General features: G+C 41.5%; 1 long non-coding RNA gene across 1 annotated transcript in view; it reads right to left on the bottom strand.

Moving 5' to 3' along the window:
* Positions 1 to 16511, bottom strand: part of LOC121481786 — a 98519-nt gene that overhangs the window by 3758 nt on the left and 78250 nt on the right. The window contains exon 2 of the long non-coding RNA XR_005985413.1: positions 1502 to 1662. This is a non-coding gene — a long non-coding RNA (uncharacterized LOC121481786). The remainder of the gene's footprint in view (positions 1 to 1501; positions 1663 to 16511) is intronic.

Genomic DNA, 16511 nt, shown 5'->3' with positions numbered 1-16511 from the left:
TGAGTTCATTACCTGAGCTGAAATTAAGAGTTAGATGCTCAACCGGCTGAGCCACCCAGGTGCCCCTGGGTCAGATTTTAAATATACATCTGTGCTAATAAAAGTAGCAACTAGGGCAGCCCCACTGGCTCAGCGGTTTAGTGCTGCCTGCAGCCCGGGGTGTGATCCTGGAGACTCGGGATCGAGTCCCATGTCGGGCTCCCTGCATGGAGCCTGCTTCTCCCTCTCCCTCTGCCTGTGTCTCTGCCTCTCTCTGTGTGTCTCTATGAATAAAAAAAAATAATCTTAAAATAAATAAATAAAAGTAAAAGTAGCAATTAGCCACATGTAGCGACTGAGCTCTTGAAATGCAGCTACTATAAATTAACGTGCTAAAACTGTAAAATACACATCAGAATTTGAATAGTTGGTATGAAAAAGTACTTAATAATTTTCATGCTGATTGCATATTGAAATAACATTTTAGCTATATCAGATATTATTTAGTGTACTACTAAAATTTATGGATGTGTTTTTACTTTTTAAAATGTGGTTACTAGAAGATTTAAAATGACATCTGTGGTTCACATTACATATCTGTTGGACAAGAGTATAGACCCTGCCTTCTGCTTTGCATTCATCTGATATTCAGTTAGAATCACTTGGTGTACGTGCACTTAACATACTTACCCTAGAGGAAGGGGGAGGAGGGGAGACAGAGGGAAAAAAGCAGGTGACTTTGTGTCCCACGGAGTGTGAAATAGGACATAATGATACCACTGTCCCCTTCGGTGGGGGGGGGTTCCCAATTCCCATGCTGGGCTCCCATTGGGTGAACATGTTATACTTTTCCAAGAGTAGAGTCCAATGTTTTTCCACCTGCACCAACGTGGATAAAGCTCAAGAACCTGACATTGTTGTAGATGCTTACAGATAATTGGCTGTACAAAAAATTGTAAAACTGCAAAGCAATATATTACATATAGGCATGCATGGGAATGATAAATACCAATTAGGGATGCTTTCGCCTCTAGGGAGAGCGGAAGGAGAATGTGACTGGGAAGTGCCCCTAATAGTCTTTCTTTAGCTAGGTGGCGTTATGCATTGTTTGGTATTTACTTTCTGTCCTTTGTCTGGACCAGAAATATTTTATAATATAAGTGCTTAAAATGCATACTTTTCACAGACTAGTGAGATGTTGGTAGAGGCAGCATGTATTTTTGGTGTATATGTGTTTTGGTTGCTTAATATTGTTAGTGCAAATTCCTAGGTTATCCTCTATTTATTCCCTAAGAAGCCCATTGCTAATATGGGGGAACTTCCAAAGAAAGGATTGCCTTTAAACTACTTTTCCTTTAAAATACAGGTATGTGGATTGTATATACACACTCACAGTGACTTGGGGATGCCACAATGTTTCACTTATCAAATGCTACATAACCACTCCCAGGACTTAATGACTTCAAACAAATTAATTTATTTCTCCTAATTTTGTGGGCTGGTTGGGTTTTACTGGTCTCACCTGGGCTTATGCAAGCAGCTGCTTCCAGCTGGAGCTCAATTGAACTGGAAGGTTCAAAAAGCCTCACTGACGTCTGGCAGCAGTTCTGGGCTGTCCTCCAGGTGGCCTCTCACCCTCCAGTAGGGCAGACTAGCTTCCTTTTGTGGCAGTCCCAGGGCATTCTGAGTGACAAAGGCAGAAGCTGTAAGTCCTTTTGAGGTCTAGGCCCTGAACTCATGGGATGCCAGCTTAGCCACCTAATATTGGCCAAAGCAGGTCATTGACCTGATGAAAAGATAGGAAAATAGACTCTGCCTCTTGGTGGGAGAAGCTACAAAGAATCTATGGCTGGATTTTTCATTCACCACACATGTATTAAAATATTCATTTGCTCATTTGAAATACACATGATACAGGGCGAACCTGGAAAGTGTAATCTGAATTTCCACCATTTCCCTTAACTGGTTAAAAGAAAAAGCATCTACCATTGAACTATCCAAATGCAGAAGTTTTAATCCTATTTAAACCTAGATAATTTTTTAAAAAATAATATTCTTTTTTTAATGAAAAAATAAAAGAGTGTCTTTTTAAGCGAGAATGATGAAATTCAGGCCTGCAAATTGAGTCCCTGGCAGGAGCATCTGCTACCACTTAATATTTAACTACGTAAGCCCCAGACAATGAGAACGGGTGGGATTTCATAGTTTGGAACTTACCAAGCTCCATCTATTTGCTACACTCGTTTTTAGTTCCTGTGGAAATCTGCATTTTAGGAAGGGCACAAAATAAAGCTAAGAGGAGTGTAAGTGAGCAAGGGGAAGACAGCTCCAGCAGGACAGCAGGTGCAAGGGTTCTGTCTCCACCTGAGTGCAGCTGAGTATTTGTTACATGGGATTGTTACATTGGTAATTCCAGGGGAAAAGAAAATTAATTTGGGGGAAAACCGTTCTGGAATGGCTCCTGTTTTCATCTCCAAACTGTCTTCTCAGTCTGTAAGACTGTATTCAGTGAAAGAAAAAGTGTCCTGGAAATGATGGACACACTCAGGCATCAGGAAAAGTCACTGGTAGAAGGAAGTAGGTGATTTTCTTGAGGAGAAATGACCAATGGCCCCAGCAATTCACAGAGTATGGAGCAGAATCAGGGGCCTGGAGCCAGGCTGAAAACAAGCTAGAGTAAGGCAGGTGCGTAAGGCAGGTGCAAATGGTCTGACTTGGAGGCGCCAGAAGGGCGAGCCCTGCGCCCTCAAGAATCTGCTCGCTTCCTTCCTGCCATGATCCTGCAAAACATTAGCTGGCCTTCTAAAAATGAGAAGAAAGAGAAAGAGAAGCAAAAGGAAGATCCTGAGACATCACCCACCGGACCAACAGCCAAGATGGGGCTGTTTCGAGCAGTTTGTAAGGCACCCCAAAAAGAGAAGTTAGTTAAGGCCTGTTGGTGGCTGTGGAGTCCTGCCTCGCCCCCTCACTAGCCGTTTGAACTTGGGTGAGTAATAGAATACCTCTGAATGTCAAGTTTTTATTTTTTTATTTTTTAAAGATTTTATTTATTTATTCATGAGGGACACACAGAGAGAGGCAGAGACATAGGCAGAGGGAGAAGCAGGCTCCTCCCTGTGGGGAGCCCGATGTGGAACTCGATCCCAGGCCCCTGGGATCACGCCCTGAGCTGAAGGCAGACAGACGCTCAACCACTGAGCCACTCAGGTGTCCCTGAATGTCAAGTTTTTATCTGTAAAATGGGAGCCTAAGGTGTTGTGCATTGTGGGCCAGGCATGCAGTAAACCCTGTTTAAATAACTTAAACTGGGGCAGCCCCAGTGGCTCAGCGGTTTGGCACGGTCTTCAGTCCGGGGCCTGGTCCCGGGGTCCTGGGATCGAGTCCCACATCGGACTCCCTGCATGGAGCCTGCTTCTCCCTCTGCCTGTGTCACTGCCTGTCTCTCTCTCTCTCTCTCTCTCTCTCTCTCTCGGTCTCTCATGAATAAATAAATAAAATCTTTAAAAAATAAATAAATAACTTAGTCTTCCTTCTGGCCCAGATCCAGTGGGCCCAGAGGTGCAAATCTCAGCATGACTTCAATTGTTAAACATCTTGTTGTCTTAAGAGGCAAAGGTAGGTGCACCGGGGTGGCTCTATCAGTTAAGCCAGGTCATGATCTCAGGGTCTTGAAATCCATCCTCTCCTCAGGCTCAGAGCTGGTGATATAGCCTGCCTGAGATTCTTGCTCTCCCTATGCTCTTCCCCATCCCCTTCCCCACCCCCCAGCTTTTTTTTTAAAGAAAGAGGCAAAGGTAAATACTTCTTGAGAGCCTCAGATTTCCAAATGTTGCCTGCATTTCTGCATTGGTGTCACTCCAGATATAATATGCTAACTCTTTTAATGGTGGATTTTCCTTCCCACAAAGCCTTTAAAAATAATATAATTTCTAAAAAAAAAAAATAAAAAATAAAAAAAAAATAAAAAAAAAATAATATAATTTCTCTGAGTTGTGTGCCGTTTGCCAGGAGACAGGAGAGTAGAGAAAATGATCTGTTGAGTTTTACTTTTAAGCATAATATAATCCTTGAATTAACTTTAAAACATATTTATTGCACATTTACTATGTGCCAGGCAAATACAAGCACTCAGGTGAGACAAAGAAAAGTAAAACACAGTTCTTGCTCTTGGAGAGTTTCTGGTCCAGAAGGAGCTAAATCTAGGATATAGTTATACTCAAGGACCACCACCAGGTAGGAAGAAGGTAAAACCAGGGGTTTTGAAGGAAGGGTAGCATTTTCTCTAGATTTTTATCAGATCAACAACACTCTAATAAAAATAATGCCCTAAAAAGTAGTGATTTTCCTTTCTCTGTGTTCCCTTACACATCCTTACTTCAAACATTTTTGTGATTTTTATAGTATATTCGCAGTACAGTTTTGTGCTCTCCTGAGCATCAAGTTATAAGCATTTCCTTTTACTAAATAGTTTCCATCATAATTTCCATCTGTTAGTGAATATAATTTCCTTTACCATCCCCCACTGTAGGATAATTGGGCTATTTCCAGTTTTTTCATAGTTACAATTTATGATGTAAAGGGTATCTTTATGCATGTGGCTTTTTTTCTTCTTTAGCATCCTTTTCTTTAGCTTAGGTCTGCAAAGTAGGATTGATGGAGGTCAAAGAGCATGAATATTTCTATCTCTTGAAATATATTGCTCTGTTGTCCCCTTCTACCCCCAAAAAAGTTGGACCCATTAACAATGTCACCAGCAATCTGTTTCACCAATATGTCAGCATTGGGTGATTTTTTTTTTATTTTTTATTTTTTATTTTTGTTTGTTTTTTTTAATATGCTCATTTCATAGCTATATCACAGTGCTTCATTGTTGTTTTAATTCACATTTCTGTAATAACTATGTTTCCATATCCTGCCTGGTTTTACCTTGTAGTGACTTCCTGCTCAGGTCAGGTGAACAGGATTCTACAGGCAGAGAGCTGGTGAATGGGCCCTTTGGGGAGAACAAATGGCTCAGGCAGGTGCAGAGGTAGAAGGAAGACCTTTTTATTTTTATTTTTTTTTAAAGAATTTTATTTATTTATTTGACAGAGAGCACAAGCAGGAAGAGTGGCAAGGAGAGGGAGAAGCAGGCTCCCCACTGAGCAGGGAGCCTGATGTGGGGCTCCATCCCAGAACCCTGGAATCATGACCTGAACTGAAGGCAAATACTTAACTGACTGAGCCACCCAGGTGCCCCGACACAGACTTTTTCAATGAGGTGTAGGGTAGACCAAAAAGAGGACTGGTGAAGATGAGGCTAGAAGGGAAAGTGAGACAACACGTGCAAAAGTTTGCTTTGAATCCTATGGGGGTTTTAGTTTGTTTAATTTGTACAAAATGCCTCATAGGACTGAACAATTGGGATGCTCTCTTTGCACTCTGATTAATCCATGGCCCCAGCACCCAGAACAGCCAGCTCCATGTGCCCCGGTCACCTCTAGTCAAACAAATTCCTGCCCCCTCCCATCTTTTGGACCTGGGGCCTGCTGGTTCCCTTGCTCGGGCCCACCTGCCTCACCTCCTCTGGAGCCCTGGCCTCCCAGGGGCCATCCCACACTCACTCACAGGGCACGGCATGGCTCATGCTACTTGATTTGAGCTCTGTCCACCTGACCCAGCCCAGCAGCCGGCATCAGTCCTGGGCATTGGATCACCAGGTTTACATTCCTCCTGTGCCCACCCCAGCGCCCTTGAGGATATGTTCCCTCTGTCCTGCAAGAGGATTAAAAACCACCCAACTGGGAAAGAGGCATCCACGGTGTCTTTCCTTGTCTACCAGGAAAACTGGGCAGCCTGAAGCAGAACTATGGAGGAGGAGTGTGTCGTCCTTTGAGAAAGCACCTAGTCCTTAGTTCCTGAGTTCTGTGGAATCTTCTGTAGTAGTGTTTGCAAGTATGCAAATCCCAGATGTGAAATAAGGCTCCCTAGACAGTGGCCTGGGAGCTCCCTCTGACCCAAGGGTTCCACTTCTGATTTTCAATAAGCAGACTTTTTGATAGAAAGCCCTTGGTTCCACCGCTTCCAACTGCATGCCTTTGGGAAACTTCTTCACCCCACTAAACCTCAGTCTCCATGTGAAGTGGGACTAATAAAACCAATGTGAGCTATTGCAAGGATTAAATGGAATAATGTACATAGAGGACTTAATGCCTGGTGACATTCCATAAATGGTTGTCACAATAATTTGGGTTGATTTGGTCAGCTGCCTACCTCTGTGCCGATTCTGAGTTCAACACCCATGATGAAGTTGCTGAACATCTGGCCTCAAGCCCTCAGATCATACCACATACCCAGGGCCATGGCCTCCAACCAAGTCTCTAGACCAGAGATTCCTTTCAGACATCTTGGGTGGGTCAAAATGTGGGTCTCCCAGTGCCCACCCATGTTAGTAGCCACTGTTCCTCCAGGGCAGGCAGAGGGGAGAAAAAAACCAAATCCATGGACACAAGTACAACAACCTTCTGGCTGCACCCAGGGGGCCTGAGGTGGGGCTTTCCCCCAAAGGCATCGCAGCTTCCACACTGGTTAGGGGGCTTGCAGCACATGGCACAGCCAAGTCTCAGAGGCCCCTGACGGGCTACTTAGCACGGGGTGCTCTGCTCAACCCCCAGAGCGAATGTCATTCCCTCCTGGTGCTCTCCCCATGGGAGGGGGAAGGCTGAGGACTCTGGCCCTGGGTGCTCTGTGTGGACAAGCTCCACTTGTCTTGGAGGAAGGTGTGAAATCATGTCTGGCAGCGCCGTGGAAGGAGCAAAGAGCCACACGAGCGTAGGGATCCCAACCATGAGTTCTGGCCTGAGCCACGCCCCTCGGCTTCACTGACCACTGAAGGCAGCTGCGGCCTGTGATAGTGAAGCAGATTGCATGGTTCCCCAGCATGGGTTTTCAGTACTTCCTTTCTTTTCAGACAAGACAGATTAAATCACATCCTCATCAAACTGGAGAGATGCCCCCAGCTGGGGTCTGGCATAAGCTGTGTGGATGATATCATTCACATTCCAAGCTTGTCCCCACACTTACCTGGCGCATATCCCCTAAGGGAAATCTGGCAGCTCCAAAAAGGAGAAAAACAGTTGCTTTTGATCCTGGACTACAGTTGGCTCTCCTATTGCGGGAGAGCAATTATTATCTCGTCTTAACTTGACGTTCAAAAACATCTCAATATCTGTTTTTTATTAACTATATCCCAGCAGACAGTATAAGACAAATGAAGGAAAAGGTAAAGCTTTGAACGTTATCTTAGGGACCCGCTGGAGGAAAAGTTTAAAAGAACAATCATATGAGGGTGTATTCAGTGCTTCCCTCACCTACATACTGCCTGCATTCTCTCTTGATCGTGACAAAGATGTTGGGGCCTGTTATTGCCATTTTTAAACAAATGGGTCTCAGCTATTGGAATCATCAATATTTTATGTTTTTTTTTTTTACAATGAAAAAGAAATTAAGCCTTATGTCCACTTTTAGTAAAGCAGTGGAGATACTTTTCGTCCTGTACCAAAACACAAGTTCCAGTAAATGTGTTGGTTGCATGATTCTTTTTTTTTTTTTAAGATTTTATTTATTTGAGAGAGCAAGAGACAGAGAGAGAGCACACAAGCAGGGGAGGGGGAAAGGGAATAGCAGGCTCCCTGTGGAGCAGGGAGCCCGATGTGGGACTCGATCCCAGGACCCTGGGATCATGACCTGAGCCAAAGGCAGATGCTTAACCGGCTGAGCCACCTGGACCCCCAGGTTGCATGACTCTTGTATGTTCTTTGAATATTTCCCATCTGTTCTTTGGGTGGGCTCAATGCTTACATTTGCAGGGGCTAAAACAAGAATTTAAGTGGGAGCTCTGTGGCCCACAGCAGCTCGTGCTGCTGCTCTGTGCACACTGTGTTCTGTTCCTCACCACAGAGGGCTTGTATTGTGTAAAGATGATCCCGTCCAAACTTCATTCTTGTGCTCCCAACAGAGCGCCCCTTGGCTACCTCTTGGGGTCCCAAGTGTGCACATCAGACACACTGCCCACCTTTGGGAGGACAGATCTGGGGAAAAGCTCATCAAAGGCCCTAGAGGAGGTCTTGGGATCATTTCAACAGAGAATCCCAGGGACCCCAGAGTCTCATTTGGAAGGCGCTTCTTATCCCTGGCCCCCCTTGAATCCTTCTTACTCCATGGGGAAGAGCCCATGCAGAGGAAGGCCTGGGCAGATGGTCCTGTAAAGCAGAGTGTATAGGGCAGGAACCCTGACTCTCCAAGGGCGATATTGAGGACTGTGTGCCATTGCCAGCCGAGCTGGGAAGCCAAGGGAAGAAGCATTGGGTGCCCTAGTTCTAGAGGACTGATAAGCATATCCCTGGCCCTGATGGAAGGCCCCAGAGTGGAACTCAGAAGGACTGGATGCCCTCATCACCTAAAATGTCTCTTTAAAGCTGGCCTCAGCCCACGCATTCCCAATTTATTCCCAGCATGTTTCCAATTAAGGACTACCCCCGCACACACACACTTTGCCCCACCCCCTCCCTAAAATGATCTAGGACTGAAGCGGCTACTGCAGTAGATTTAACCCATGAGGCCCCATTAAGTGTGCAGAACTGACAAGGTGCAGAAATCAGAGGGCAGATCCACTCAAAGACCAGACAGGAGAACAGGTGAGAAAAATGGATGCTCAGCCCTTCCTTCTGTTCCTGAGTTAGAGTACCTGGATGAAGGTGCTTACAGACCTAGGATTCAGTGGGAAAGGAATAGTGCGGAAGCTGGTCCTGAAACCCGCCACTTAAGTCACATAACAACTTGTTATGAGCCTCGGGTTCTTGACTATAAAACAAAAATAGATCTCACAGGGCTATGATGTGTGTGTTGAGATAATGTAGATGAAAACATTTTATGCTATAAAGTGCTTCACAGATGTTAGAGTGTTACTGGGTAATTTGGAGATCTTTACAAGTCACTTTTAAGAAATCATTTTAACGAGATGTACTTTGTATACCATAAAATTCACCCATTTGGGGTGTACAACTTGGTGATTTTTTCCGGTAAAGTAAGAGTTATGCAACTTCGGCTACAATCCAGTTTTAGAATATTCCATCACCCTAAAGGGACCCCTGATGCCCATTTGCTACAGAGCCACATTCACAATCCCCCCCCCCCCCCCCAAGCCCGAGGCAACCATTGATCTGGTTTCTGTTGCTTTAGATTTGTCCTTTCTGGACATTTCCTCTAAATGGAGTCATATAATATGTAATCTTTTACATTCGAGTTACTTTTTACAACATTTTATATGTTGTCGTTTCCTTTTCCACCCAGCAATTCCCAACTCACCCAATGATTTAATCCTAAAAGTTTATGTCTTGAGTTGGCCTTTGAACCTCACTTAGGGTTCCCCAAAGAAATGATGTTATAAGTCATAGTTAAGTTCCCAGGCCAACTCCCAATGCCTATTTAACCCTAAACAGAGCCAAACTAGAGTATAAATACTTCTCCCAGCCTGAACTTTGGGTCCTGGGAGAAAGAGGCCACAGGATTCTTAAGGGACATAGGAAAGGATTCCCTCCTGCTTTTGCCTAGACAATATGCTAGTAACATCTCTGGGGTGGGCAGCTCTCTCTAGATGGAAGTGGGATCCTTGGATTACCTGCATTAGAATTCATTCACTCAACAGAAGCATTTTGAGAGCTGCTACGAACCAACCGTCTATTCTTGGCCCTGTCCCCAACTTGGAAACAGAATCTCTGGGGGTAGACTCCAGGAATCTATCGTATTTTACAAGCTCTCCAAGAGATGAGAATGCACAAGAAAGTCTGCGCCTTCTCTGCTGGACTGGCCGTCCCTGAATTTAGGAGGCTCTAAGCCATCCAGACCTAGGCTAGCCACAAAATATCAATGACCTGCCTCCCCTCCATTAACAAAATGGTGTAGCTCTTGTCTGCTAGGTAATAAAAGAGCATCCAACATCCAGTACTGCCCCCGTACGTTTCTGTATTTTCCAAATTTTCTTGTCAAATAGTTTAAAATTAGAAAGAGGGAAAACATAAAAAACAACATAGACAAAACTGGATTCTATAACCCCTGTCCTTCTCTGCTCGGAACCCTATTATAACTGCACTTAATAGTTTGTTGATTGTCTTTCTCCTTCTTGCTGGTACCCAAGCTCCTGGACGGCAGGCTGCCTTTGCTATATTCCTACTGCCTTGCAGCAGCTGGCAAATAGTAGGTGCTCCGTGAGAATCTGCTCAGGATTGTAAAAGATAACAAATCTGGGGGTGCCTGGGTGGCTCAGCAGGAGTCTACTTGAGATTCTCTCTCTCTCTCTTTGTCCTTCCTCCCCCCTTAAATAAATAAATCTCCTTTAAAAATAAATAAAAAAGATAACAAATTTGATAGAACAACTCAATACATGGGGTTAATGCTCCTATATACTTGAAGGTAGTTAAATTTTTCAGAGACTGTTTCTAAGTGCCAGATGGATGCCTGATGATTCCCTGGAGTTTCTGGCAGAAATTAAGGGAAAATGAAAAGTCCAGGCTTTTTGAAGAAAGATGATTTGGGGCCCAGAGGTCATCAGAGGCAGACTCCTGCTTTTCACTACCCCTTTCCAGTCTGTGGTACTTTGTTACAGCCGCCCAAGAAATTGATACACTGCCTCGCCTCACTACCATTTTTCCTTCGCTCTTGCTGTACCCTGGGATTATGTCCCTCCCAAAAGTGTTAGGACATAAGTTTGGCCTCAAGCTCTGTTGTCTAAGGCAGTTAAAAAAGGTATATATATTTTTAAAATATATTTTATATATATTTTTGTATATATAAATAATGGTAATATGTATAATATATACATTTGTATATATAAGCATATATTTGTGTGCATATGTATACATGAGGTGAACTTTGATGCATGAAAGGTAGGAGATGATTTTATATATATGTATATATCATATAGCATATAGTTGAGTCTATTTTCTTATCCAATATGACAGTCTTTGTTTTAATTTGGATATTTAGCCCATTTACATTTGTTGTGAATGTTGATATGGTTAGCTTTAATTCTATATATACATATATAAAATTATAGGAGATGATTTTTAGGAGGGATATGTTTATAAATTTGTAAATTGGGCTCTGGGTGGCTCAGTGGTTGGGCATCTGCCTTTGGCTCAGGTTAGGATCCTGGGATCAAGTCCCTCATTGGGCTCCCTGCAGGGAGCCTGCTTCTCTCTCTGCCTGTGTCTCTGCCTCTCTCTCTGTATCTCTCATAAATAAATAAATAAATAAATAAATAAATAAATAAATAAAATCTTTTTAAAGATGCATAAATTATTTTTGAAAGAACACATAAGAAACTGGTAAAAATCATTGCCTCTGCAGAGGAGGAGTGGCAGAGGACAAGGATGAGAGAGAGAATTTTCTGTTTTTCTTTTTGTGCCCTTCACATGTTGAACAATGTGGATTTGTTGGGGTTTTTAAGGTAGATTTTAAAATATTTCAAAGACAGCATAGGAAGGCCAGAGGCCCTAAGGAGGACACAGTGTGTGTAGAGTAACTCATGTAGAATGACCTTGTTGGACAGATAATAGATGAGAGATATGATGTCCCAGAAGCCAGCATGTTTTGCACCAAAGCCTAGTTAAAGTGGATCACATTGCAGGGAGTGAACAAGGGCAGGTGTCTCCCTCCAATCGGGTGATACATATAAGCCCCCAGGATAACGGAGGATGGGTGCCCTAGGGAAAAGAGAGGATAAAATACTGATTTCACTGAGCTTAAAATTAAAATGACCCAGAAAACCCTCAAGGGTCTGAATTTGCCTGGAATCACCTGTTGTCTTGTTGGTACATTATATTTCACTAGAAGGCAAGATGGGAGCTCATGGTAGTGTTGCAAGTTACATTATAGAAAAATAAAATTAGGTTTTCTTTTCCGGATATCCAAAGTTGTAGCCTGGGAAGGGTAACACCCACACGTGTGTTAACTGGCTTAGTCCTGTCAACCACCCCTGCAAGGTTGGTATCACCCTCATTTTACAGATGGGAAAACCAAGACTTAGAGAAGTTAAATGACTTAATTGAGGTTGTATAACATTTAAGTGTTAGAGCTGAGTGTAAGTGTCAAACCTAGGTGCTTCTGGATCCCAAAGCTAATGCTATCTTCAGGACTCCACATTCTCTATTAAGTGGGGTTTATTTCAGCATTTTTCCAAGAGAGGTTCACACATCTGCCAATGAAAAGGCCAGTTGGCTTTTAACCAAATGATGCTTTTGGATTGTGAGTAGGAGAGACCGAAATAGGAGAGGAAAGGGAAAAATAGAGGGAAAGACATGAAGCCCCAGTCCCACCCATCTCTGTTTCTCTTTCTGGAGCCTCCTGTCCAACTGGTTCCTTCTCCTTTCAACACAATTTGATTTAGATGTGTCTCCACTCAGCCCAAATTCCTGGTGACCCAGGATTTTGGGGGCCTGATTTGTGAAGGCTTGAGCTGACAAACTGGGCCATCATTTCAAGCAACAGGATGTCTATTATTACCAGTCCCCCAAGAGACAGTGATGATCTGGGTGTGTCTTGATGGTGAACAGTCACAGTCTGTTTTCTCAGTCTGGCTTTTTAAAATTCAAAGGATTCTGCTCCCAACTGGTTCTGTGTGATCAAAGAGCAACAATATTCCTGTGGCAAAACCTTATAGATTATTTATATAAAAATAAAAAGGATGCCTGAAACTATGGAAACCGGAAATCTTCTGACCTAATTATGGTTAGTAATAGGAGAGCTTCATGTTTATCCAACACTTCCTTTCCCTTAGGCCCAGAGTTATGAAATCCATTTCCTGTTGATCTACTTATTCTAACAGTTATTGGGAAAGAGGTTTTAAAAATCTCAAATGATAATTATGCCTTTGTTTATAACTCCTTGAGGTTTTTTTCAGTTTTTGCCTCATGTATTTTGAAGCTCTATTATAAGGTGTACAAATGGTTAAGATTATTGAATTGACTCCTTTGTCATTATTTTATTACTCTATCTCTGAAATCTGCTTTGTCTGATATTCATATAACCACTCCAGTTTTGACTAGTGTTAGCATGGTGTATTTTTTGTATCCTTTGACTTTTAACCTATTTGTGTTTTTATAAAGTGTTTTTCTTGTTGATAGCATATAGTTGAGTGTATTTTCTTATCCAATATGACAGTCTTTGTTTTAATTTGGATATTTAGCCCATTTACATTTGTTGTGAATGTTGATATGGTTAGCTTTAATTCTATCATCTTGCATTTTGTTTTCTATTTTTCTGATTTTTTTTTTGTTCATTTTGCTCTCTTGTTCTGCTTCTTTGGGGGGATAATTAGATAGTCTTCATAATTCTATTTCTCTCTCTTTTTTTAAAAAATATTTATTCATGAGAGACCCAGAGAGAGGCAGGGACATAGGCAGAGGGAGAAGCAGGCTTCCCACAGGGAGCCTGATGTGGGACTCGATCCCAGGACCCCAGGATCATGCCTTGAGCTGAAGGCAGACGCTCAACCACTGAGCCACCCAGGCATCCCTCTTTTCTTGATTTATTAGCTATAACTCTTTGTTGTGCTATTTTAGTGACTGCTTTAGGGCTTATAGTATACATCTTTAACTTATCACAGTTTAACTTCAATTGACATTATAGCACTTGTTGTGTAACATAAGAACTTTATAATATAAAAATCTTATAAAACATACCCTTCTGGCCTTTGGGTATTGTCATACATTTACTTCTAAATGATGGCATTATTATTTTTGCTTTTTTTTTAAAGAAAAAAACTTTTATTTTAATTTTTAAAAGGTTATATTATTTCACAAAGAGAGAGAGCATGTGCACAAGTTGAGAGAGAAGCAGAGGGAGCAGGAGAAGCAAACTCAGGAGTCCCACGTGGGGCTCAATCTCACGACCCTAGGATCATGACCTGAGCTGAAGGTAGACACTTAACTAATTGAACCACCCAAGTGCCCCTATTTTTGCTCAAAACAGTCGACTCTCTCTCTCTCTCTGTCTTTTTAAAAGATTTTATTTATTTATTCATGAAACACAGAGAGAGAAGCAGAGAGACAGAAGCAGATTCCCTTTCAGGAGCCTGATGCAGGACTCAATCCCAAGACCCTGGGATCACGACCTGAGCTAAAAGCAGACATTCAACCAATGAGCCACCCAGGCATCCCTAAACATTCAACTCTCTCTCTCTTTTTTTAAAAACTCTCTTCTAAGGAGATTTAGCTAAGAAGAAAAAAGTCTTTAAATTGCTGACATAGTTGTCATTTCTGATGCTCTTCTTTTATGAGGATCTAGGTTTCCCTCTGGTATTGTTTTCCTTCTGCTTATAAGACTTCCAACAACATTTCTTGTAGAGTAAGTCTGTTGGTGATGAATTTTTCCAGCTTTTGAGTATCTGAAAAAGTATCTTACCTTTCTTTTTTCTTCCTATAATTCTCTTCTGCACATGCATAACCTTTCCCATTATTAACATCCTCCACCAGAATGGAACATTTGTTGTAATTATCCCTACATTGACATATGACAATCATCCAAAGCCCACAGTTTACCTTAGGGTTCTCTCTTTGTGTTGTACGTTCTATGGGTTTAGACAAATGTATGGACATGTATCCACTGTGGTAGTATTTTATGGAGTATTTTTACCGTCCTAAAAGTCCTCTGTGCTCTGCCGATTCATTCCTCTCACTCCACCTCCAGGCAATCTTTTTGCTGTCTCCATAATTTTGCCTTTTCCAGAATGTCATATCGTTGAAATCATACAGTATATAGCCTTTTTGGGTTGACTTCTTTCAGTTAGTAATATTCATGTCTTTTCATGGCATGATAGTTCATTCCTTTTTAGCACAGAATAATATTCCATCTGGATGTAACACAGTTTATTTATTCATTCATCTATTGAAGGACGTCTTGGTTGCTTCCAAGGTCTGGCAATTATGAATAAAGCTGCTATAAACCAAGGAGTGCAATTCTTCATCATATGGTAAGAACATGTTTAGTTTTATAAGAAACCTTCAAACTATCTTCCAAGAGGTTGTATCATTTTGCATTCACACTAGCAGGAATGAGAGTTCTGCTGTTCCGCATCCCCACCAGCAATTTGCCAGTGTTGACAGTGTACCAGATTTTGGCCATTTTAATAGGTATATAGTGACATCTCATTGTTTTAATTTGCATTTCCCTGATGACATATAATATGGAGTATCTTTTCTTTTTTTTTCTTTTTTTTATTTTTTTATGGAGTATCTTTTCATATACTTATTTATCATCTGTATATCTTCTTTGGTGAGGTGTCTATTAAAGTTTTTTTATTACATCTCTTTTTTTTCTTATCATTGAGTTTTAAGAGTTCTTCGTATATTTTGAATAACAATCCTTTATCTGTTATGTCTTTTGCAAATATTTTCTCCTAGTTTGTGGCTTATCTTCTCATTCTCTTATCTTCATTTTTAAAGATATTTTCATTGAGTATAGAAATCAAGTTTGGTAGTTTTTTTTTCTCTTAGTACTTTAAAGATGTCATTCCTCTGTCTTCTAGCTTGCTTTGTTTCTAACCAAAAAAAAATCTGTCATCTATTTTTGTTTCTCTGTAATATGTCTTTTTCCTCAGCTGTTTTTTATTCTCTCTTTATCACTGGCTTTAAGCAATTTGATTATGATGATGTGCCTTGGTGTTGCTTTCTTCATGTTTTTGTGCTTAGGATTTGTCAAGCTTCCTGGATCTGTAGGTTTATGGTTTTTACCAAATTTAGAATATTTTTGGCCATTATTTCCTCAAATATTATTTTTGGTCCCCTGGGCCCTCATTCCAGAGACTCTAGTTTCTAAATTACACATATGTTAGGCCACCTAAAGTTATGCCACATTTTACTGATACGCTAACTTCTCTCGAGTTTTTTTTTTTCCCAAGTTTCATTTTGAATAGTTCCTATTGCTATCTCCAAGTTCACTCTTCTTTTCTCTGCAGTGTATAATCTATTAATCCTAGCTACATTTTTCATCTTGCACATCATAGTTTTCATCTCTAAAAGTTCAATTTGGGCCTAGTTTAATCTTCCATGTCTCTACTATCATGGTCATTCTTTCCTCTAGCTTCTCAAAATATAGTCCTAATAACTTTTTAAAAATATTATATGTGGAGTTATATCATCTGCATTCTTTCTGGGTCAGTTTTAACTCACTGATTTTTTTTCTTATTCTGGATTGTACTTTCCTGCTTTTATGCATGCCTAGTACTTTTTGTTTGGTTGCCAAACATAGTGAATTTCACTTTGTTGGATGTGCATATTTTTGTATTTATTTATTTTTTAAATTTTTTGTTTATTTATGATAGTCACAGAGAGAGAGAGAGAGAGGCAGAGACATAGGCAGAGGGAGAAGCAGGCTCCATGCACCGGGAGCCCGACATGGGATTCGATTCCGGGTCTCCAGGATCACGCCCTGGGCCAAAAGCAGGCGTTAAACTGCTGCGCCACCCAGGGTTCCCTATTTTTGTATTTATATAAATA

The sequence above is a fragment of the Vulpes lagopus genome, chromosome 2, assembly GCF_018345385.1.
Source record: "Vulpes lagopus strain Blue_001 chromosome 2, ASM1834538v1, whole genome shotgun sequence".
Lineage (NCBI taxonomy): Eukaryota > Metazoa > Chordata > Mammalia > Carnivora > Canidae > Vulpes > Vulpes lagopus.
This window is presented reverse-complemented; position numbering and strand designations above follow the sequence as displayed.